A 24740-nucleotide genomic window follows, 5' to 3' on the forward strand; every position below is an offset into this window, starting at 1 on the left:
TTCCAGAGCGTGCTGCCACTGTATCCGTCTGGCTACCGCAGCGCACCATCTGAGATAGGTAAATAACTGGCACCACAGTCAGCGATGTGGAAGCTAACAATAAGTTAGGAGTGACGGCACAAGAATGGGGCTGTGTTCCTCAGGGCAGCATTTCTCAAAGTGCAGGTGCCCCACAAAAAGCATCAGGGTCCTGCTGGTGGGATCTGGAACACTGTTAAAATCCAGACTCAAGATTGACCAGACTCTTTGGGTGGAGTACAGGAGTCTACATTCTTACCAAACAGCCTCAGTGATTTTTATGCATGCTGAAGACCCTGGGTCTTCTTCCCTTCCCTTGTTTGTGAATACGAAAGCTTTGATTCCTACATACTAATTTTGTACTCATCTCCCTTACTAACTTCTCTGGTCGCCTCCAGTAGGTTTTTAGTTGATTCTCTTGCAACTTTCCAAGTAAACAATTATATTTGTTCCGCAAAAAAAGGTAATATTTCATATTTCTTTCCAAACATTATTCTTTTTTTTCCCTCTAATTGCATTGAGCCAAACCTCTAAAAGAAAACTAAATAGCAGTTGATAATGAATGCTCCTGTCTTATTTCTCACTTTATGGGAAACGTGGCTAGTATGTCCTCATTAAGCATAATGCTGGCTACTGGGTTGGGTTGGGATAGGAGGGGAGTATGTGTGTCAGAAAGAGACAATGTGTGTGCATCAACAGAGTATATAGTTTACTATATTAAAGAAGTATTCAATTCATAATATATTGGGTTTTCAAAGTCAAGAATTAATTTTTAAATATCTTTTCAGCATCTGAGTAGTTAACAATTTTTACTTTTCATCTCTTAATAAGGTGTTTTTTATTAACTTATTTTCTAAAAGTGAAACAATTTCGCATTCCTGGAATAAATCCCACTTGGTTAAGCTGGTTCTTCTTTCAATGAATTGCCAAATTTTGTTTGCCAATATTCCAGTTAGATTTTTCCATTGATATTTTATAAATAATACTGATCTGAAGCTCTAGTCTTTCTTGTTTGTTTGTTTGTTTTAAACTGGCATTGTTGGGCTAGACAGTAAGACTAGTTTTGATTGCCCAAAATAATGTGTTTCCTATTTTTCAAGGGTTCAATAAAATTTCTCTGTGATGCCATCTAGGCCAAGTGCTTTTCTCCAGGGTGGTGGGGGAGCTAATGGTAACTAGCTATATGACTACTTGTCCTTTTAGTTCTACAGCAATGGATCTTTTTTGGTACTTTATATTTTCCTACAAAATCACCCAGTTTGCCCAGGTTCTGAAATAGTTTTCCATGAGTTGAACAAAGTAGTCCTTTATGAGAATTTTCATTTCCTGTGCGTCAGACCTCTCCCATCATCAGACTATATTTTGCATATTTGTGCTTTGCATTCACATTTGCTTACTTTGATTAGATTACATATTTAAGTATTTTATTGGTTTTTCCTAAGTACAAGATACTGGATTCTGTATATTTTTTCTATTTTTCTTGTTTTCTAATTAAGCTATTTCTGCATTCATTTTCCTCCTTCAGACTTATTTTGTTCCTTCTCTAACTTCTTGTGTTGGATAAATAATTAATTTTCATGGTATCTATTAATATAAATATAGTATTACTAAATTGAATTTACCTTCTCACAGGCTTTGTTTGTATTATAATGTCTTCAAGAGAAAAATATACTATACAGTGTTTCCTAAATGTTTTTGGTAACAAAACCTCCTGATTAGTGAACGATCATGTGTATTCTATGAAACACACCTTGGGATATGCTGTTCTAGGCATCATGCCTTAGTTAAGAGTCTGTATTCTACAGGTTACTTGCTTAATCTATTAGAAGCTTTTTATCTTGAATGTAATAAAGATAACTTAGCATTTTAAAAAAATACAATTAAAAATGTTTGTCAAGTACTTTTTATAAACTTGGAGTAAATAAGCACTAAGAGAGGGTGTGAATAGAGGAAAAGATTTTTTAGATTTACAGTAAGATCAACTGGATTTAAGTTCCAACTACTAGATCTATAAGCACTTCGGGTAAGAGGACTTAGTTCTCTAAGACTCATCAGTGATATGAAAGATTTTTGTCTGTATCAACTTTCTCAATCTTATTCAAGTGGCAAAATTGGAAAGAAATTACTGTATTTTTCATGAAATTGCATAATATATGTGTATTTTCAAATAGATATATATGTGTGTGCATTTGAAGTGCACTCTACATTTCAAAAACATTAGTAAAATGTTTTAAAGAAATGTAATTTTAACTTTTTAATATGTACTCACTAAATACATGCTAGTAGTCTAATGGCAGATTTTTAAATTTAAGAAAATTATGGGTGTGGGGTGTCAAAAGATAAAAAAATTTTTTGAGAAAATTATAGAAAATATGGCTTATTTTTTCTTAACTTGTAAGAAGATTCTCATTATTCAATTCCATCAACACATCATCTTTGGTTAAGGGCTGTCTGAGAATGTTCTGTAAAAAACTGGAGAGAATCACTCAAGTCCTTTCAACAACAAAATGGTTCCTGAAATTGGTTCTAGAAAATATTTTAAATGCTCTGTTTCCTCATTAACTTAAGCTCAAAAGTATATGCCTTTGAGAAGTTTAAATTAAAAAAAAAATACATATCAGATTGTATTTTTAAAAGAAGTTTCACAGCCTTTTTGGATAAATTAATTTTGTAATGTCTATAATAAGAGATTCCAATGGATGATGGTGTAGAATCTTCCAAGAGGTTTAGAAATTGTTTGCTTTGTTACAATGTCCAGCCCAGACATCTATTCCAGTGCCTTTGCTGATCAGAATTCACTATCAACTTTGGATGCTTGCCCACTTCAAATACTCCCAAAAGTAAGGAGACATTACATCAGCGGTACCGCAGAAAGATTAATGTGCTTTGTTTGGAGATGTAAATGGTAATTATACTTATTGCATATTTCTAGTACTTAGCCTTTTTTTACCTGAATCTAAGTGAATTTAGTTGTACATTTGCATATAGTTTAATAATAACAATAATGTGTAGTTAACATTCATTGGAAGGAATATAAAAAACTTAACTTGGCATTTTCCCAGCTAATTGTTTTTACAGCTTGACTTCACTTATGCATTAGCTACATTCATAAAAAGGTTTACATAAAGCAAATATTTTCATACTAAATCCCATTTTCCCACTGTTGCCCAATACTAAATCTTGAGTTGGATTTCTTTAAAAAAATGTTGGCTCTGACACATCATAAAAATTATAATTAAACATCTAAACATGTATGCCAAGGAATAGATACATTTAATCAACTATTTTATAAAATACATTTTATCTTCTCACCTGCAATAAAAATTAAACAAATGGATAACTATTTGTTTCATATTCCCACAATCATTTTTTAAAAATGCAGAATTTGGGGTGACTTCCATAGAAGCTGAAAGTGGAAGTATAATTTATTAGCTGGAATTGCCACATGGAAATATGCTGTCAGCTAGATTCAAGAATACAAGTAGTATCACATTATTGATAATAATCTTTTAAGGATCTTAAAAATATCTTCTGCTCTTGGTAACACACTTTTGACATTTTATTATAATCCATACCAGATGATTCATTGGAATTATACAGATCATTTGGAGCCAATACCATCGTCTGACTCAAAACTGCTTTTCAAAGAAATGGGAAAAAGGACCTGATCAACTACCCGGATCCTTTTGCAGTATAAAAAGTAACTTTTGCTAAAACAAAAAAGTACCTGGGACTTTTAGAAAACTCTTCTACTTTTAACTACTATTACTTTGAGGTAATGCTAAGTAATTTAAACTAATTTAAATTATTTTTTTCTGCACAAATCCTCTGGGGACTACTACACGGATTGCAATTATCTATGCTCTCCTTTTCCTGTACTGCTCAGATAATTTAGGTACGCTTTTCATCAATAAGTTAGTGTGAATTGTGTCTTATTCCAGGATGACACTAAGCTGAAGACATCAAAACTTCTTTATTTTTGCCTCAGGCAAAATACCTGTACCTGACACAGCAACAAGTAAGACAATATTGGTAAAAATATGACAATGATATGCAGTCTGACTACCATACATGGAAATACGTTGAGTAATATTTAGTATGAAAGGCTAACAGTTCTAAACTCTGATTATGATTCCTATTAACAATATGAATAAAGGATGCCTGGGTGGCTCAGTCAGTTAAGCATCCAACTCTTGATTTCGGCTCAGGTCATGATCTCAGGGTAGTTGAGATCCAGCCCTGTGCTGGGCTCTGTGCTCAGCGTAGGGTCTGCTTGAGATTCTCTCTCTCCCTCTCCCTCTGCCCCTCCGCCCACTTGCAGGCACGCTCTCGCTCTCTCTCTCAAATAAATAAAATCTAAAAAAAAAACCCCCAACAATTTGAATAAGAGAATGCATTTTAGTCATACTGCAAATTCTTTTCCGTGAGCAAAATAGTTTTTAAGGAGATTCTTAAATGAGTCTGCCATGGTATCTTAATATTCCCAAAGAGCAGATGTTTACATGAGCTAGCAAAGTATAGCAGAAAAAGCATTAACTTTGAAAACATATAATCTTGGGTTGTAGGGCCAGCTCAGTCCTTCACTGGCCATGTAAACCCGGACAAATTACACAATGTGTCAGGTCATAATAGGAAACTGTAATTGTTTGCCTTCCTTCTTCCTTGGCCACTAATCCATCATCCTTCTTAAACATCCCCCAATGTTTCTATGATGCTTGAGCACCTCTTGTGCTTTTTGTTATTCCCTGTTAATACCCAAGGGGCTTTGCCACCAGCTCCTCAAATCTAGGGACCATGACACTAGCTCCACAGTATTATGTCTGCCTAGGGGACGACCAGGAAAGAGCTGCAGTTATGCTAGGAAATCTCTAGCCTTTCAATTCCCATGCTTGGTGGCATTCCCCATCAGTGCTCATACCACCCCAGAAAGACCACCACTTCATGCTCTCTAGGAAAACTAACATTTGGTTCATCAATCATTCAAGAAGCCAATGCACTTTAAAATATCAGGCACTGGGACGCCTGGGTGGCTCAGTCGGTTAAGCGGCTGCCTTCGGCCCAGGTCATGATCCCAGGGTCCTGGGATCGAGTCCCACATTGGGCTCCTTGCTCAGCAGGGAACCTGCTTCTCCCTCTCTCTCCCTTTGCTTGTGCTCTCTCTGTCAAATAAATAAAAATGTTTAAAAATAAATAAATAAAATAGTTTAAAAAAAATAAAATAAAATATCAGGCACTGTTCAGAAGATACACTGATAAGTTCAGGTATTACGAAAATCAGTAAAAACCAACTAAATAAACCTTCAGATGAATTTAATGCAAAAATAATGAATAATGTTAGTTTAACTATAATTTTTTAAATTCTCTTTGTCTTATGTCTTAAAAGACATTTATATACATGTTTGGGGTTATGTTCTATCTCTGAGGACTATATTATGACCTGCCAGTCAACCACAGTGTAGGAGTCTAGTAACTCTTTTATCTTTGAAGAAGTGCATCTTGACCAGAGAATGTGAGAATGTCAACAAATAATAAGGAAATAAAGAAAGCAAGTGGGTCAAGGTTGTGCTAACTGAAGCCAAGAAAAAGCCAGGGAAATTAATGAATAATAACTTCCCAGGAAACACAAACTGAGAAGAGCAGTAGGCCATGATAAGAATAATACCTGAGATAATTATATAGTCTAAAACTGCCTAAGATTCTAAACCTGACCCAAAGGTAAAAGAGAATAGGTAAACAGTTGAAGTTACTCATTTTCATCTCAATGAGAAGAGAGATGAGAAAAAGAGAGAAAAGTTACGCAAGCAAACAAGGGTGAAAAATACTTGATGATATTAGGCATGATATTAAGATTACTCTATTATATTACATTAGACTATTGAAACTCAACATAAAGAACTTATTTGGATTTAAGAAAATATCAGACATAAAATAGTTTTATTTTTGTTTTAAAATGGGGTATGTAACACTACATCAAAAACTAGTGATGTAATGTATGGTGATTAACATAACATAATAAAATTTAAAAAAAAATACAATGGGGTATGTAGACAACCAGTAAGTTCAATACAGTAAAAAATCTCTTGCTGCCATTACTGATTTGGGGAAAGCCTTCCATATATTCTTAATAGGACAGGATGTCAAGCAAAATCAAAAAGTCATTCAAACCTAGTGTGTATAAGGTTCCAAAAGTATGTGAGGAAGCAACAGAGAATTCTGAAAATTTGAGACCCACATGGGAGTAAAGTAAGAATGCATCTTGAGCAAATTTTACTTATTATTCTTTTTGCTATTCTCCTGAGTCATGCACGAGAACCAAAGAAAAGGCTTGCAAATAAGACTCTACAACCTTATATGAAGAGGATGACACTTCTTTTAGACAAGGAGAAATCTGCAATGTAATCTGAGATTGTAAGACTCTGAGAATGCCAAAGCAGGACAGTGATCAAGACTGACAGGAACAGGACCGTGGTAATCTCTCAGGAAGCAAAATCACCCCATACATGCATAAGAAATTCTGGTTAGAAACTGAACACTTTAGTGCTGGTGAACTTATGATGAAGTCAACTAGATGAAGAGCTAAACTTATAATCTTAGTTGTCATTTGACTCTTGTTATATCAAAATGTAATTCTAATAAAATCAAAATAAGTATATTCTTTTACTTCCCAAGTTTAAGAAGGACAGGACTCCCCTGCAAATGTCTGTGAACCCTGTATTAGACCATATAATTTCTTTAATAAAGCAAATAGTTTAGAGTAAATGATTGACATACTATTCTGGGAGCAGTGTTCTAGGAAGGCTATAAAGGGCCTGATTTCTGCTCATACACATGGAAAAAGGGAGTCTTATTCACTATAGTCCTACTGTCTTGTAACTGGCATTGTAATTAGCACTTAAAGAGTCCAATAATGGCTGTGAACTGAGGGAGTAATCATAGCTAACTTTTAACTTACTCTATACGCCAACACTGCACAGACAGCAACTCTAAGAATCCTAAGTGGTAAGTACTATTATTATTTCTATTTTATAGCTGAGGAAACTGAAGAACAGAAAGGTTAAGCAACTTGGTTCAGGTGGAACCAGGTTTCAAACAAAGGTAGACTGACTACCACTAAACTATTATTACTATAGTCCTCTTAATGTGAGAATGAATGATTAGGAGGGAGAAAATTAGACCAACAAGGGCCAGACTCTTAGCTTGTGGGAATAAAGTAAATCAGGCCCCACAACAAGGTGAGTTCAAAATAAAAGGATGGGGGGATGGGCAAAATGGGTGGAAAAAAGAGCCAACCTTAAATTCTTTGTAACTCTGCTTCAAGTTTAGCAATGTCTGTGAAAAGATAAATTTGATGTGTAAGTCATTTTTATAGAATTAAGCAAATACATAACTATTAAAGTATAAAAATCCAGGTATGTATATTACTTTTGGGATACACTGCTATAAATGTTAGCTATTTCATGTTAAAAAGTTGGGAAAATGCTTGATTCTATAAACACATAGTGTTAGTTCATAAAAAAAATAAAAAGTAAAAAACAGATGCATGTGGGATCTGACTGAGGGTGCTAGGAGTGGGTGAATCTAGTTATGATGGTTGCTCCAAGGACTTTTTAACATTTGGAGTGATCAATGACCTTGAGGCAGCTGCATGTTATACTGAGGACAAGTAAGATCTGTAGTTTTCACCCCTGGCTATACACTGCAATCAGCTGACTTATACAAATCAGTAAGAAAAAGACGATTAAATCAATAGAAAAATAATAAAGGTTATAAACTCACAACTCACAGAAAAAAAAACTACTTTTACACATATGAGAAGATGCTCAACTTCATTTAAATGCCAAAAAGGTGTCATTTTTTCACCTAATTATGTTGCCAAAAAAAACCCAAAAGATTTAAAATAGCTTCATCTCTAGTCTGGATTATTGTAATGACCTCCTAACGGTTCTCTTAGTCGCCAAAGTGAGCCTTTCAAAATATAAGTCAGATCATGTCTCTATTTTGCTCAAAACTCTGAAAGGCTTCTACATCTCATCCAGAGATAAAAGACGACATCCGTACAACGGCCTAATACAGCTTTACATAGGTCTGGCTCCAAACCGTATCACTGACTTCAATCATGCCACTCAACACTTTACTTATTACTCCATTCCAAACACACTGGTCTCCTTCCTGCTTCTCAAACTCACCAGACATGTTTCCACTTACGGCCTTCACTGTGGCTGATCTCTTACTTCTCTCCCAGACATCCTCAAAGCTCACTTGCTCTCCTCCATGGTCTTTGCTCATCTACTCAGTAAGATCTCTCTACTTAAAACTGCAATCTTCATCCCTTTATTATGCTCTACTTTTCCATTTGTCCACAGCACTTCTTACTTTTGAATCTACTATAAAACATATTTGTTATATTTATTTTTTATCCTACATATCTTCCAACTAGAATGTACACTTCATCAAGGCAGAAATGTCTGTTTTATTTATTAACATATACAAAGTACCTATAAGAATGTCTCACACATGGCTAAAATGTATATGCAAAGATACATACCACAACATTGTTACAGAAAAGCATTTGAAACAACTGAATGTCTGTGAATACAGAATTGGTTAAATAAATTATAGAACAGCCACACAGTGGAATATTAAAACAGTTCTTAAAATAAAATAAGCAGCTGTCCTGTTTTCAGTATGGCCAAGTAATCTCTAATTGGACCAATTCTTTGTGGGAAACTATAAATTCTCAACAAAATATAAAAAAACAACAATCTGAAGGCACTGAAGAGTGAACAAAAATGGCAGATATTGGGCGGTAGTTAACATTGGAAAAAGGAACTGCACAAAATGAGTTTCTTTTTCTTTCTTTCTCTCTCTCTCTCTCTCTTTCTTTCTTTTTTTAACAGCTCAAACTTGAGGGCAGGTTCCAGTCTATTCCATGTGGAGCAGCTAAAATGCCAACAGAAAACAGTCTTACTAGCTTGAAGGCCCAGAGAAGGGTTCAGAGCAACCAAGGTCAGTGGAAAACGAAGGGGAAAATCTTAGAAATAACAGATCTAGAGAGGAAGAGCTCCAAATTCTGTGTGGGGTAAAACTCTGACCAAATCTCTAACGCCTGAACCACACAGACTCAAAACAACACAGCTAACAGACTGAAATTTGAGCTGCTGCCCAGTGCAAACAAATATTTTGTTGGTAGGCTTCAGCCAAATTAACCACCTGCTTAAAAACTTTGCCGTACTTCAGAGGGACATTATAGAATCAGTTTCTATAACATGCAATTCACAATGTCCAGAATACAACCCAAAATTACTAAACATGTGAAGAAGCAGGAAAAAAAATGATCCATTCTCATGATAAAAGACAACAGAAAACAACCCTGAGATGACCCGGATGTTAGAATCAGCATACAGTTATACAATTCTCAAAAATATAAAAGAATATATGCTTCTAATGAATAAATGTATGGGAAACCGGAGTAGAGAGCAGAAACTATAAAATAAAAAGCTAAATGGACTAATGATGTACTATATGTTGGCTAATTGAATTTAAATTAAAAAAATAAAATAAAATAAAAAGCTAACTAGAAATTCTAGAACTGAAAAATATAATATTCAAAATTTAAATTTACTAGCTACGCATAGTAACAGAATGGGGATAACAGATGAGTCAAGATTAATCAATAGAAATTATACAAACCAAAGAACAGAGAGGGGAAAAGGTTGAAAAAAATGAACAGAGCCTTAGGGACCTGAGATGATATTAAAAAGTCTAACAGATGGAGAGAAGTGAAAAAAAGAAGGCAGAAAAATATAAAAAGACACAAAACCTAAAAAATCTTGGTAAAAGACACGTTTACACAGTAAGTTCAGTGAGCTATATTAATATAAAGAAAACCACAAAAGGCACATTATACTTGAATTGATAAAAACCAAAATGACATTGCATGCGGGGAATGATAATTCAAACGATGGCTGACTTCCCTTTTTTTGGTGAGTTAAGGTGTTTGTTTATTTTTATTTAGTTATTTTTAAATGGTTGACTTCCCATGAGAAAAAAAATGAGACAAAAAGGCCTAAGACATAAGTCATAGGACAGTGGAACATCTTTAAAGTGCTAGAAGTAAAAAAGCTGTCAACTCAGAATTCTATATTTATTGAAAGTATCCTTCAAAAATGAAGGCAAAATAAAAACATTTTCAGTTAATGAAAATTAAAAGAATTCATTGCCAGAAGACTTGTACTACCAGAAATGCTAAAGGAAGTTCAGGCTAAAGAGAAGTAAAGCAAAATGGAAACCTGGATCTTCAGATAGGAATGAATGTATGAGATATAGTAAATTTCTGAATATATGTAAAAGACTATTTCTTCCTTTAATTTCTTTAAGACATATAGACTATTTAAGCCAAAATTATAATATTGTGGGGTTCATAATGTATGTAAATGTAATACCAATGACAACTACAGTGTAAAAGATGTGCTGAGGCATTAAATAGACCTACACCGCTAAACGTTCCTAAATTTTCATACTAAAGTTAGAAAAGATTATGTAGCTCTTTATATACTAATATGGAATGATCTTTAAGGCATATTTCAAATTTAAAAAAGAGACTGAGGATACTGCCACAGAATGATACTTTCTTAAAGTAAATATATACCCATAGCCAGAGAAAATCCTGAATGGATACGCATGAAACTAACAAGGGCAGAATGGGTGCTGGAATGCAGGGGTGGCACAATGTATTAATTTTCAAATTTTTAAAATTGTGTACTATACAGAATACAAAAAAGGGAATAAAATAAAATATACATAAATAATAAAAAGTAAAAGTTCTGAGAAGTTCTACAGCAAGAAAATGTTTAGCAGCACCTGGGTGGCTCAGATGGCTAAGCATCTGATTCTTGATTTGGGCTTAGGTCATGACCTCAGGGTGGTGAGATCCAGCCGTGTCCAGCTCTGAGCTCAGTAGGGAGTCTGCTTGAGATTCTCTCCCTCTGCCCCTCCCCCTGTTCTCTTGCTCTCTTTCTCTCAAATAAATAAATCTTAAAAAATAAATAAATAAAAAGAAAGAAAATATTTAAACTTTCCTTGATTCAGCATTTCCCAAACCTCTGTGACTAGAAGAAATAAACTCCCCTCCTTTTTTCAAATAACAGCCATTCTATCCCAAGAGAGACTAGTATTGCAGGTACTGATTTTTTAAAATCACTTTTTGATTAATTAAGCCAACTAAATACCGTAAGACTACTACTTGAGCCATTTGAAATACTGTTTTTAAAAAAGACTTAAGAGTAACTGCACATATAACTACAATTTCACTGGCAGCTTAACACAGTTACATCCACTAAAATTCTAGACTTAATATTTTCCAAAACATTCTTAAATGTTGTCACTATCCCATGGCTTATTTGTTTTAAAAACTTCATTGGGTATCTCTGACATTCCTGGGCAAATTGGATGAAATTAACCACCTTTGAGAACACAAAAACTATTTGTTGAACATACAAATGATTTCCAGAAGAAAATGCCACAATATATTTTTTAATTCCTAAAAATTGGTATGAATTATAACTGTTATTCTGGTGCACAAACAAAAAAAAAGTAGAATTTCAAACTTTTTTTACATAAAGTTCAACTGGTACTATTTAGAATGTATCCATCTTGGTGTTATAGTTTAATGTAGAAATCTTTCTCTACTTAATGATATATAAATTCTACTAGCTCCTTTAGGTTTTGGGTTCCTAAGTTTTAAATCCTCTTACCAATCTACTTTAATACTGCTTTTTACTCAATGTATCTTTGCACCTATACCAACAAAAGAGTAAGACCACAACTTATGAATACTCAGAAATTCTGTCATCATGGAGACTGTGTATGTTTCTATGCTCTTTGAAGGGAGGATATGATCCCAGTTTCATTTGTAATAACAAGGAGAATTTATTATGAAAGATCTGGGAGGGGCACCTGGGTGGCGCAGTCAGTTAAGTGTCCAGACTCTTGGTTTCAGCTCAGGTTGGGATCTCAGGGTCGTGAGATCAAGCCCCACGTAGGTCTCTGCGCTCAGCACAGAGTCTGCTTAAGATTCTCTCTCCATCTCCCTCTGCTCCTTCCCCCTGCCGTCTCTCTCTCTCTCAAATAATTTTTTTAAAAGATTTTATTTATTTGACAGAGAGAGATACAGCGAGAGAGGGAACACAAGCAGGGGCAGAGGGAGAGGGAGAAGCAGGCTTCCCGCTGAGCAGGGAGCCCGATGCCGGGCTCGATCCCAGGAACCTGGATCATGACCTGAGCCGAAGGCAGACGTTTAACGACTGAGCCACCCAGGCACCCCAATAAACAAATCTTTAAAAAAATATATCTGGGAAAGGAATGAGATGGTAAAATGAAAAATACGGAAGTGTAGCTACATTCAGCTAGTCTTCTTCTTCATTAGTGAAGTGTTAATAGTGAGGAGTTAATGAGCCATACCTGGTACCTATTTTCTACAACCCTCTCAGATGACCCAGAATGAAAATAAATTTCTGTATTACAAATGGAACTAAATGTTATATTGAAAAGGACATGTTTAAGCACCTTAGAGATATCTACGTATTTCAAGCTACTTCTTAACTTCATGTTTTAGGTAACTTTGAACAAGACAGCCATAATTCCATTATTCTTGCTCTGGTTTGATATTACTTTTACTTCTGCTAAACCATAAAATTTACAAAAAGAAATCAATTCTCTTAAGAGACAAGAAGAGAGTTGCCAAAGTGAATACATAATAGAATCTTAAAATTAAACTAGTAGCAACATTCAAACTAAAGAGGTGAAGCAGTCTAAGAATATTTACTCTATGGGGCGCCTGGGTGGCTCAGTCGTTAGGCATCTGCCTTTGGCTCAGGTCATGGGCCCAGGGTCCTGGGATAGAGCCCCACATCCCTGCTCGGCGGGAAGCCTGCTTCTCCTTCTCCCACTCCCCCTGCTTGTGTTCCCTCTCTCGCTGTATCTCTCTCTGTCAAATAAATAAATAAAATCTTAAAAAAAAAAAAGAGTATTTACTCTCGCTGAGTCAGGAAAAAACAATTATTGATTCATTGGGTCAACTAAATCCAGTAAGAATACTATTCTGCTGCTTATGTGGTCATCTGAAATAATTATTAAAAAAAAAACAACAGTCTATCAAAGTCAATTTCAGATATAACGGTTTTCCCCACAAATCAAGTATATGGGGAAAATATACAATTATTCCAAATTTCTGATTATTGTACAAAGAAATGCTTCTCAAATCCATGTGCTTCCCATCATAATATATGACAATATACACTGTGTACTGATCAATAGGAAAAAGGAAGGAAATTAACTGGAATTAAAATGAAACATATATCTTTTACCAGAAAAAAGAAAAGAAGAAGAGAACCAGCAGGAACAAATAAATGGAAATTATTAGAAAATACTTTATTTAGAGAATTAGATATACGTTAAACACAGTTCCCTATATTTCACATATTTAAACTTACAAAATAACTCCATAAACTCTATTATCCATTAATCCAGACCAAGGTCAGCAAACCTTTTCTCAAAGAGCCAGACAGGAAATATTCCAGGCTTTGCAGGCCATACGGTTTCTGTCACACCTACTCAACACCGCTGTTAGAGTGCGAAGGGGGCCACAGAGAGCACATGAAGGAAAGAGTGTGGTTGTGCTCCAGTACAACCTTATTCATGGCTTCTGAAATCTGAGTTTCGCATAATTTTCACACATCACAAAATATTATTCTTCTGTTGATTTTCTTTTCAATGATTTTTAAAAGTACAACCTTAGACTGTGGACCATACAAAAATAGGCAGCAGAATGGATTTGGCCCAACCCTTGATCTACAAGTACAGGAAGAGTGGTTACTACTTATACTTTCTAAATGCTCTTTTTAATAACAGAATATAAATAACATTGTACTTTTACTATACCATTATTTTTACAGTATACTAAGTTCCAAAATAGCATTATCTGCCAAAATAATGACTGAACCAAAGCTAAGAAAGCTAAAATGAAGTATTCTTAGTATTTCAAAGCTACAAAAAAAGAGGTTATAAAGAGACAGAAAAGTGTTATTTCATTACGCATTCATGGATCACAAATTTCACGTAGAATTAATTAAACTCATTCTGTATAAGATTTGCCCATTGAGCTATATAGAGTTATTAGTTATACTCATGCCAAACTATGAATTTCATTCACCCCACATACAAAATAGTATTAAAATGTGGCCATAAAAATACTGGCATTTTCATAGTTCATGCTGTTCTACATGTAACACTAAAATGTCTTAGAAAAATCATAGGACACACAGTCAAGGAAACTGTATTATGGTAACTTACTTTTAGCTAGTTGTTAAGATGCAGCCAGCATTTCCTAAAGTCTGTTCTGTATCCACAGATGATTCACTAACGTAACAGGATCCATAGTCAAACAAGTTTGGGAAATGATATACATTTATATACATTTCTAGAAGATTTATAATGTACATAGGCAGATCATGAGTTCTGATAAGTCCTACAGTAAATAAATCTTTTGATTTAATTTAGTACTCTCAAAACTTACTCAATTACCTTTGTTGGGCAATACTTATTAACATCCCAAACAATTAAAATTCCTCAAAACACTTGGGAAAATTCTGTCATCAGCAGAGATTAGGTAAATACCCCTTTAGGTTCTAAATTTTAAAACTGTGAGACTATTTCTAAGTAGATTCTGTGAAAGCTGTTCAAATATTAAATTCAGGTTTACAAATCTAAACCGTCTAGACCAAATGTACTCTTTATGCTCCCAGAATACTGTGACCTTCCTCTTTTAGAGTACTTATCTTCAGACTGAAATCATCTTTCTAAACTTCTAGGCTCAACTCTTTAAGTGGGAAACAGAATCATGCTCTATCATCCTTATTTCTTCAACCTAGCAGTGCCTGGATCATTAAATGTTTTTCCTTTTTCTTTTCTTTTTATTCTAATGCAATAGGCTCCTACTTGACCTACCCATAACCACTCTTACCCTTCCATTGCCTCTCTATGCATATGTGGTTATGTTTCCTCCTCCTTAAAAACCTGCATCTCCTACTGCTCTTAAGATGAAGACTAAATTTTTTAGGATAGCCCTGGAGTATCTAACCTTTGCCTACCCTCTCCAACTTAATCTCATATTGCTCCTCTGTTTTATACACTTTAACTACACAAAGCTAATACAGATAATACTAAGGGGTAGAGAGGAAAATGCCAGACAAGAAACCAGGAATGTCAGAGTGGGGTGAGGTGGGATGCAATTTTAACTAGAGTGGCATGAAACGGGCATACTGAAAAGGTCACATTAGACTTTGACAAATGAGAGGGAATAAAAAATAAATATACCTTTATAATATAAGTATGGATGACTCATTTAGAAAATGTGGCCAAGGAGGCTGGAGTAGAGTTGGCATGGTGAGAGCAGTAGATGAAGTCAGAGAGGTAATGAGAGGCCTGATAGAGCAGGGCCTTATAGGGCACTTGTATATGCAGTCAGCTCCCACATTTACCTCTCTAATTTAGATCTCTCCTCTGAGGTCCAGTCTTCTCTACCAAACAACACCCTTGACAGCTCCTTTGGATGTTTTAGTGGCATGTTTATGCTGGAGTCCTAATTTCCACTCCAAATCTGTTTCCTCCATTCTTCCACATCTCGGTAAATGGCAGTAACCTCTACCTATTGGTACCTATTTCAGGCACCTGAAAGCTCCTCCACTAAATTGAGAATAGACATAAAGTGGTAAACCTGGTAAAGAGCCTAATCCCATCTATGTAGTACTCCAATGAATACTGCCTCTCATGTATAAATTACACACATAAAGGAAGGAAATCACTTGCATCTGACTCCCATGTTAGGGAATTAACGTTCCTATGGGGGCAGAGGATGGGTGATGTGGAACATTAAATCTGGGTGTCCTCTGAAATGCCAAATGTCCATCGAAGACAAAATCATACATGTGCCTAGGGTTTAGCCCTAACAGTAGCTTCAGGCTAGGAGGCGGCAGTCAGAGAGGAAGAGGTCCCTACGGCCTCTGACAGTGGAAGTCTAAAAGTGGGAGGTCCAGTGAACCCTATCAAACAGGATCAGTGTCCCAAATTAGCTTTATTTTTATATTCCCTAAAAAGAAATAGGAACTACAGACACTAAAGTGCTACTGTGTTTGAAAAGTTCTGAAACCTCTCTAACTTCCCCATGTTTATCATTTGTGCTACTGCCTGTTATTTCATGATGACTAGCAACAAACTCCACAACAAAAATAACAATAGATTATTGTGTTTTACTACAGTGCAATACCTTGCAAATGTATTAACCAATGTGTATCTAGTTACAGGAAAATTTTTGTGATAAATTTTTAAGTGGAAGGGGAATATGGGACTTCCATAAACACATAAAAATGTTAGTAGTAGTACTTTGGGAGATGAGACTGTAGATAATTCTTTAAACCAAAGGTTTATATGTACTTGTCCTAGAAAGTATTTAACAAAGTGAGGAGCTAAGAAGGCAAAATGCAACATCAGACATGGATTTTGCAATGGACATTTTACTGAACTTTCTGGAATTTTTTTGTCAGCAAAAACAGATTCTGACACTTATTTTCTTTTTCGTTCTTGGTAGTCCTATTATTCAAAAATCTTTTCTGAAAAAATTTCCACTAATAAAATACAAATACAAATCTCACTTTTTAAATTTTTTTTTAATTTCACTCTTTACCAAAATATAAATTAACTATAAACAATGCTTTACTCTTAAAAGTCTAAGCAAGGGCGCCTGGGTGGTTCAGTTGGTTAAGTGACTGCCTTCGGCTCAGGTCATGATCCTGGAGTCCCGGGATCGAGTCCCGCATCGGGCTCCCTGCTTGGCAGGGAGTCTGCTTCTCCCTCTGACCCTCCTCCCTTTCATGCTCTCTGTCTCTCATTCTCTCTGTCTCAAATAAATAAATAAAATCTTTAAAAAAAAAAAAAAAAAAAAAGTCTAAGCAAAATTTATACACAGAAAAGAAAATAAGGATGGTCATCCTAGGACAAAATAGAGTAGACATAATTCTCCCCATTCCTAATGCTAAGTACAGCTAAATTTCAGGTCATTATATATACAATAGCATTAAGAAAATTTTCCAAGTTAGAAGACTGGGTAGAGAACTTGAGACCAAAGGAACAACAGACCAGTGAGTTCCCTGGTATTCCTCTTTGACCTATTACATCCTGAGTTGGGTGCTAGAGAAGCCAGCAACCTGAAAGCATCAATGTGTACAGACAAAAAAAAAAAACCCAAAACACACAGCAAGCTTATTCTCTCTACCAAAAGAACCAGGAAAAGGGCAATTGTGCAGGACAGAAAGCTTCTAGGCAATAACTGTCCTACACCAGCAATACATCACAAAAAAAGCTGCACCCCCATCTAATCTCTGTCAGCAAAGGCTAAGTAAAGAACCTAGACTCCCATCCTCCCCCAGCTGTAATGAAAAGTTCCTTTTCCCTGCTGGAATGGTGTCAAAAGCCGAGTGAAGCTACAAGGTGTCAATGAGGCAAACTGCAGGACCTGAATCTCCATCCAGACCTGGCAAAAACATGATAGATTCCTCATCTCCTGCTCGTGCAGTAGCAGAAGAAGGCTACTAAAAATAAGATCCACAGTCTCATAACATAATACCCACAATGTCCAGATTCTCTCAGAATCATTCACCATACCAAGAACCAGGAAAAGCTCAACTTAAGTGAGAAAAGACAATCACCAGACACCAAATCAAGGATACAGATGGAACCACCTGACAAGTATTTTGGGGCAGCCATCATAAAAATACTTCAATAAACAATTACAAACACACTTGAAACAAATGAAAAAGTAGGAAGTCTCAGCAAAGAAACAGAAAGTCTAGTCCCAGAAAGAAACAACCAGATAATATAAAAAGTCAAATGGAAATTTTAGAACTAAAAAAATACAGTAACCAAAATAAAGATTCATCAGATGGGCTCAACAGCAGACTATAGATGACAAAGATAAGAATCAATGAATGTGAGGTGTTCACAGCTGCTGCCCTGCCACCTCTAGCTCACAGAGCTCCAGTCCAAGGAGAAGGGGGTAAGTTAGGAGGTCTCTGTACCATGGCTCCTACAAAGCAGACTGCCCACAAATCGACCAGTGGTAAAGCATCAAGGAAGCAAATGGCTACAAAAGCCACTCGTAAGAGTGCACCCTCTACTGGAGGGGTGAAGAAACCTCATCGTTATAGGTCTGGTCCTCTGGCCCTCAGTGAAATTAGACATTATCAGAAGTCCACTGAAGGGGCGCCTGGGTGGCTCAGTCAGTTAAGTGACTGACTCTTGATTTTGGCTCAGGTCATGATCTCAGGGTCATGAGATCAAGCCCTGTGTCAGGCTCTGTGCTGAGCATTGAGTCTGCTTGAGATTCTCTCTCTCCCTATCCCTCTTCCCTTCTCCCTAACCCCGTCATGCACACACACTCTCTCTCTCAAGTAAATAAATAAATAAAATCCTAAAAAAAAAGGAAGAAGTCTGAACTGCTGACCTGCAAACTTCCTTTCCAGTATCTGGTGTGAGAAATTGCTCAGGACTTCAAAACAGATCTATGCTTCCACAGTGCAGCTATTGGTGCTTTGCAGGAGGCAAGTGAGGCCTATCTGGTGGGTGTCTCTGAAGACACCAACCTGTGTGCTATCCATGCCAAACATGTAACAATTATGCCCAAAGACATCCAGCTAGACTCTGCATATGTGGAGAATGTGCTTAAGAATCTAAGATGAAAACATTTCATTCTTAAAAAAAAAAATTTATTTTCTTCCTATTATTGTTAGTTCTGAATGTTAGATATTTTTCCCCCATGGAATCAAAAGATACCGAAGTATATGATTGCAAATGGAAAAATAGGGGACAGAAATCAGGTACTGGCAGTTTTTCCATTTTCATTTGTATGTGAATTTTTAATATAAATGCAAGGACATAAAACATTCATGGAAGTCAAAATGTTTCAGGCAACACATTTCAGCAGTTCAACTTTATAACAATTATAAATAAACCTGTTAAATTTTTCTGGACCAAAAAAAAAAAAAGAATCAATGAATGTGAATATAGAACAATATGAATTCCCCAATATGAATAATAGAAAATATGCAAGGGGAAAAAAATGAACAAAATATCAGAGAACTACTGGGCTATCACAAAAGATCTAACATTTGTGTAATTGCTGTCTCAGAAGAAAAAGCATATAAGGTTGAAAATTATCCCCCTAAAATAATGGCTGAACATTTCTCATATTTGTCAAAAGTTATATAAATTTACAGAGTCCATGAATCTTAGAAATTCCCAAAGAGGATAAAACCCAAAGAAATCTACACCAAGACAAATTCCTGAAACCTAAAGTCAAAAAATCTTGAAAGCCACAAGACAGAAATGACACCTTACCATATCTTACCAATAGAGGAAAAATAATGGATATCACATCAGAAACCATGAAGGCCAGAAAAAAAGTGACAAAACATTTACCATGTGCTAGGGGGAAAAAAAATGTCAACACAAAATTTTATACCAAATAAATTTATCCTTCAGGAATGAAGGAAAAATCAAGACATTTTCAGAGAAAGGAAAACTAAAAGAATGTGTTGGCAGTGCACCTACCCTAAAACAACAGAAATAGAAAGCTCTTGAAATGGGAAGGAAAAAAAAAAAAAGGTAAGCTCTTGGAATATCTGAAAGGAAAATATAATGAGGAAAAATTATGGGTAAACAGAGGAAATTTCCTTTCTCCTCTTGTGGTTTCTACATTATATCTGATATCTGAAGCAAAAATCATAACATTGGCTGATATGGTTTTCAAAGTATATAGAGAAAATATTTCATTACAAATGAAAGAGGATAAAGAGACTTAAAGAGAGCTTGAAGTTTTCAACTTACACTGGTAAAACGTCAACACCAATAGACTAATAAATTATGTATATATAACATAATGCACTGGTAAAATGTCAACACCAACAGACTAAAAAATTATGTATGTATAACATAATACTTAGAGCAAGCATTAAAAGGAATCTATAGATATTTTATTTAAGAGATACACCCTGAAATACCAAGATAAATCAAAACAATTCTAAAAAAATACAATTAACTCACAGTAAGGCAGGAAAAAGAAGAGAAACGAAAAACAGAAATAAGTGAAATGAAATTAAATAAAAAATAAAATAAAATAGTAGATTGAGGCCTTAACATAGAAATAATTATATTAAATATAAATGGTCAAAATATTCCAAAAAAAGACAGAGATTGGCAAAGTGATTTTGAAAACATGACCTGAATATATGCTATCTATAAGAAATTCAAATAAAAAACAAGATTACAAGTAGACAGTAAAAGGATCAGAAAAAATGTATCATATAAACATTAATAAAAATAAAGCAGTATTGGTTATTTTAATATCAGACAGAGTAGACTTCAGAGCAAAGAAAACTACCAGAAACAAAAAGGAACATAAACATATGGATAAAAAGCCACCAAGACAACATAGTAATTCTAAGTGTTTCCACCAAACACAGCTGCAAAATGTGTAAAGCAAAACTGATAGAACTGAAAGAGAAATACGCAAATCCACAATTGTTTTTGGAGACTTCAATAAGCTTCTCACAACAACTCACAGAATAACCAGACAGAAAATCAGCAAAAAAGCAAACTCAACAACACTATTTACTAACAGAATTAAATCAATATTTATAGAACACACTACCAACAATGGCAGAATACATATTCCTTTCAAGTACCCATGGAACATATACCAAGACAGACCATATCCTGAGCAATAAAACAAATCACAACAAATTTAAAAGAAGTGAAAGCACAGAGTGTGTATTCTCTGACCACAATAGAATCAGACTAAACATGAACAACAGAAAATTAACAGGAAATATCTCCAAATACCTGGAAGCTAGACAATACACTTCTAAAATAATCCACAGGTTAAAAAAGAAGTATCAAGGGAAATTTTTTTAAAATACACTGAACTGAATGAAAATTAAATATAACATATCAAAATTTGTGAGCTGAAGCTAAAGCAGTGATTATTTATGGACATTTGCATACAGTTTTTATATGAACATAAATTTTCATTTCTCTGGGACAGATGCTCAGGAGTATGATAGCTGGGTCACATGGTAAATGTACGTTTAGTTTTATAGGAAACTGCCAAACTACTGTCCAGGGTGGCTGAGCCATTTTGCATCACAACCAGAAATGTATGAGAGATCCAGTTTCTCCTCATCCTTACCAGCATTTGTTGTTGTCAATACTTCTGTTGTTGTCATTATTCTGGTGAGTAGTAACACATCATGATGGTCTCAATTTACATTTCCCTAATGACTAGAGATGTTGAACATCTTTTATTTTTTTGCCATCCATATGCCTTTTTTGGTGAAATGTCTCTTAATGTCCTTTCCCCATTTTCTATTGAATTGTTTGTTCTTTTACTGTTGAGTGTACTTACTGCTTATACTTCAGACAGTAATGTTAAAACATATTTATGAGGAACCAACCTCTCTCTCTATTGACTTTTAATCCACAACTATCAGGAAAAAAACAAAGAAAAATAGCCTGCAGTCCTACCTCTTTTTTTCTTTTCTTTTCTTTCCTTTTTTTAAGATTTTATGTATTTATTTGAAAGAGCAAGAGAGAGAGAGGACATGAGTGGGGTGCAGGGCAGAGGGAGAAGCAGACTCCCTGCTGAGAAGGGAGCCCAATTTGGGGCTCGATCCTGGAACTCTGGGATCATGACCTGCCCCTTAACCAACGGAGCCACTTAGGTGCCCTTCTTTCCTTTCCTTTCCTTTCTTTTCTTTCTTTCTTCCCTCCCCCCCCCTCTTTCCTTCCTTTCTTTCTTTCCTTTCAAACAGTGAACAGGGATTGTTACATCTAAAAATCAAAAAGCTACAAAAAAAAAAAGTTTGCTTTTTGGTTCCCAAGAAGAGATTCTGGAGAAAAAAGGAAATTAAAACAAACAAAAAAAAGGAAAAAAAAAAAAAAAGTACATACAGATTCTAGATGGGAAAAGAGAAGCAATACCAAATAAAAAAGTCAAGTCAATAAAGGAACACCTTTGTAGAGAGGACATGAAAAAAATTATCAAACTTGGCAATTTCATAAGAATACATATGCAAACCTTCTCATTTTGGAAAGTTTCTCTCTCTCTTTCTCTCTCTCCCTCTCTTTTGTTAAGAAACACAAAGAGAGAAATAAGGTCAAAAGGAAGGGGAAAATCATGCACAAATGAGTCCTTTCTTTCTCCTATAATGTATGAGAAAATAATGTTATGAAATTTATTAAACAACTGTTATTTCTGTTCATTCCCAAAGTATTTTATGTGATTATATATCTATATAAATTCACCAAACTGTATTCAGCTAACTGGCAACTTCATTCTACCTGAAATGCAGAAGAAACTTAAAATGTATGAAGGGAAAAATAAATTCTGAAGTCAAAAAAATCCAGGAACCAAATAAAGCTCATGTACTTCACTCTTACAGGATTACCTTAGAGCCTAATTCGAAGCCTTGTTCCTCTTTGCTCCCAATGCTAACTGCCATATCAGTTTAAGACAACAGCAGTTTAAGCGCAGTAAAGAGGTGGAGGGCAAGCACTGCTACACAAAAGTACACTGACATGCAACAGAAAACAAGATGACAATCCGACTGCCAAGGATGATTTAGAAAGTAACAAAAGCAGACTTGGGCACTCAAGACACTGATGTCTAGGAGTAACTGACATAACAACCATCCATATATTTGTCTTGCGAGACTTATGTTTGTCATTTACAAGGCTGACACTGAGTCAGCACGAGACTTTACATTCATAATTGTGGCATTTTTAATGAGAACATACCATAACTTTTAGAAAAATTTCGATCCACAATTACTGAAGAAAAGTTTTAATTTCCAAAAACAGGTAAATCCCCAGCAATTTGGAAATTTTAGCTATCCAGAACAACTGATTCCCTGAGGACTGTGGTTAACTATAATTTTTACCTTCTAGTTTAACTCTTTCAAAAGTTCCATGACTACTTAAACCAGCATATCATAAAATAATCATTGATATTAACAGAGGGTAATGTGTGTTTGGGTTGCTATTCCAATGGCTGGGCATTAGAATTACCTGGGGAATTTTTAAAACACTGGTGTTCAAATTCCCCAACCAGAAATTCTGATTTAATTAGTCTAGATTAGAGTCTGACATCAGACTTCTTAAACCTTTTCAGGAGAGCCTGATGTTCAGCCAGGGTTGGGAACCACCAAGATCCATAGTTTTCTGCATGACATCTCTATGAATCTTTAAGGAATCTTTAAGATGCATAAAGTATACAGCATTTCCCAAATTTGTCTTCACATACCTTTTTCATGGAGCATCTTACAATACTGACTTAGATAATTCTTCAGATGAAAATCAAGGTAAATATTAAGTTTTAGAATGAGAGATTTTAGTTCTAACTAAAAATCTTCATAGTTTATTTAAAAGATGCTTATGTTAATCATGTGACTCAAAAGCATTCATATATTGTGAAAGTTAATTCCAAAGATATATTCATGCTGCCCTCTAATGGTTCAAGGTAAGAATTTTTACCTGTACTACACCAGAAATACTGACGAAGAATACAATTTTATTATTTATAAATGGGAGAATTATATTAAATACCATAGATGGAAAATAAGATTTCACTTTTGGACTGTGATAGAGTTCGAAAGATTAACTATGACCGCTATATTTGTGTTCAAGAGTTTTTAAATTATCAAGCCATTTTCATCATACTACCACATTTGCCAATCCATGTGAAAATCAAGATAAAAATATACACCCCTCAGTGCATTCCACAATAGCCATCTCTAATTCAGCTTCTCTTCAAGTAAGGCTATAGCAATGGTCTTCAAACTCAATGCTCATACCCCATAAAGGAATTCTGAAAACTACATATATTCTTGCACATTTTTATTACTCTAAAATTTCATGAACACCTAAAATTTTTCATTAGCTTAAATACTTAAAAAGAATATAGTTTCTGGCTTACTATAAATACTGGCAATTTAAAATAAAAGTGTTATGTCATTCCTTTAAGTGTACCCAAAGGAATCTATATATCCTAGCAAGTTGATATCTATCCTCAAAAACACAAAAGTTCCCTTCAGTGTATAAAGAATTTTATATCATTTTTTTTCTTCTTGAACTTGCATCTTATTCCACTTTCTCCATGGAATTTTATACTGCTAACTTTATACCCGGAAGTCTTTTATTGTTCTTTCTATCATAATCCTATGCATCAAAAATATGGATATTAAAATTTTTAGATGTTTATATTTCCTGTCACCATAAGCACATACAACTCTTTTAGAAATCTGGAATGAGTCATTATTGCAACTGTTATTACTAGATAATAAATGGAACAACGTAAATATTATACACTTCAATAAATAATTTCTTAAACAAAAAGTAAACTCTTAGTGGGTATGCTTCTCAGTGAGATGGACAGGAAAGAATACTTCCCACTACTAAAATCAGATAGGTTCTCAATTTTATTCTGATTTCACAGTTTCCTAGGCATAACCACTGAGAAACATTATTCACATGAAGAGGTAAATCACCCCTGACTTTTGTTCCAAAAAATATTTTGGCACAACTTATATTGTGATCTACCATCAGAAATTGCTTTTAAA

General features: G+C 34.9%; 1 protein-coding gene and 1 pseudogene across 2 annotated transcripts in view; one reads left to right on the plus strand and one right to left on the minus strand.

Moving 5' to 3' along the window:
• Positions 1-24740, minus strand: part of STAU2 (staufen double-stranded RNA binding protein 2) — a 321925-nt gene that overhangs the window by 214567 nt on the left and 82618 nt on the right. The gene's annotated exons all lie outside the window — the stretch shown is intronic.
• On the plus strand, positions 18148-18806 carry LOC110578741 (annotated as a pseudogene).

Source organism: Neomonachus schauinslandi, chromosome 4 (genome assembly GCF_002201575.2).
Source record: "Neomonachus schauinslandi chromosome 4, ASM220157v2, whole genome shotgun sequence".
Classification (NCBI taxonomy): domain Eukaryota; kingdom Metazoa; phylum Chordata; class Mammalia; order Carnivora; family Phocidae; genus Neomonachus; species Neomonachus schauinslandi.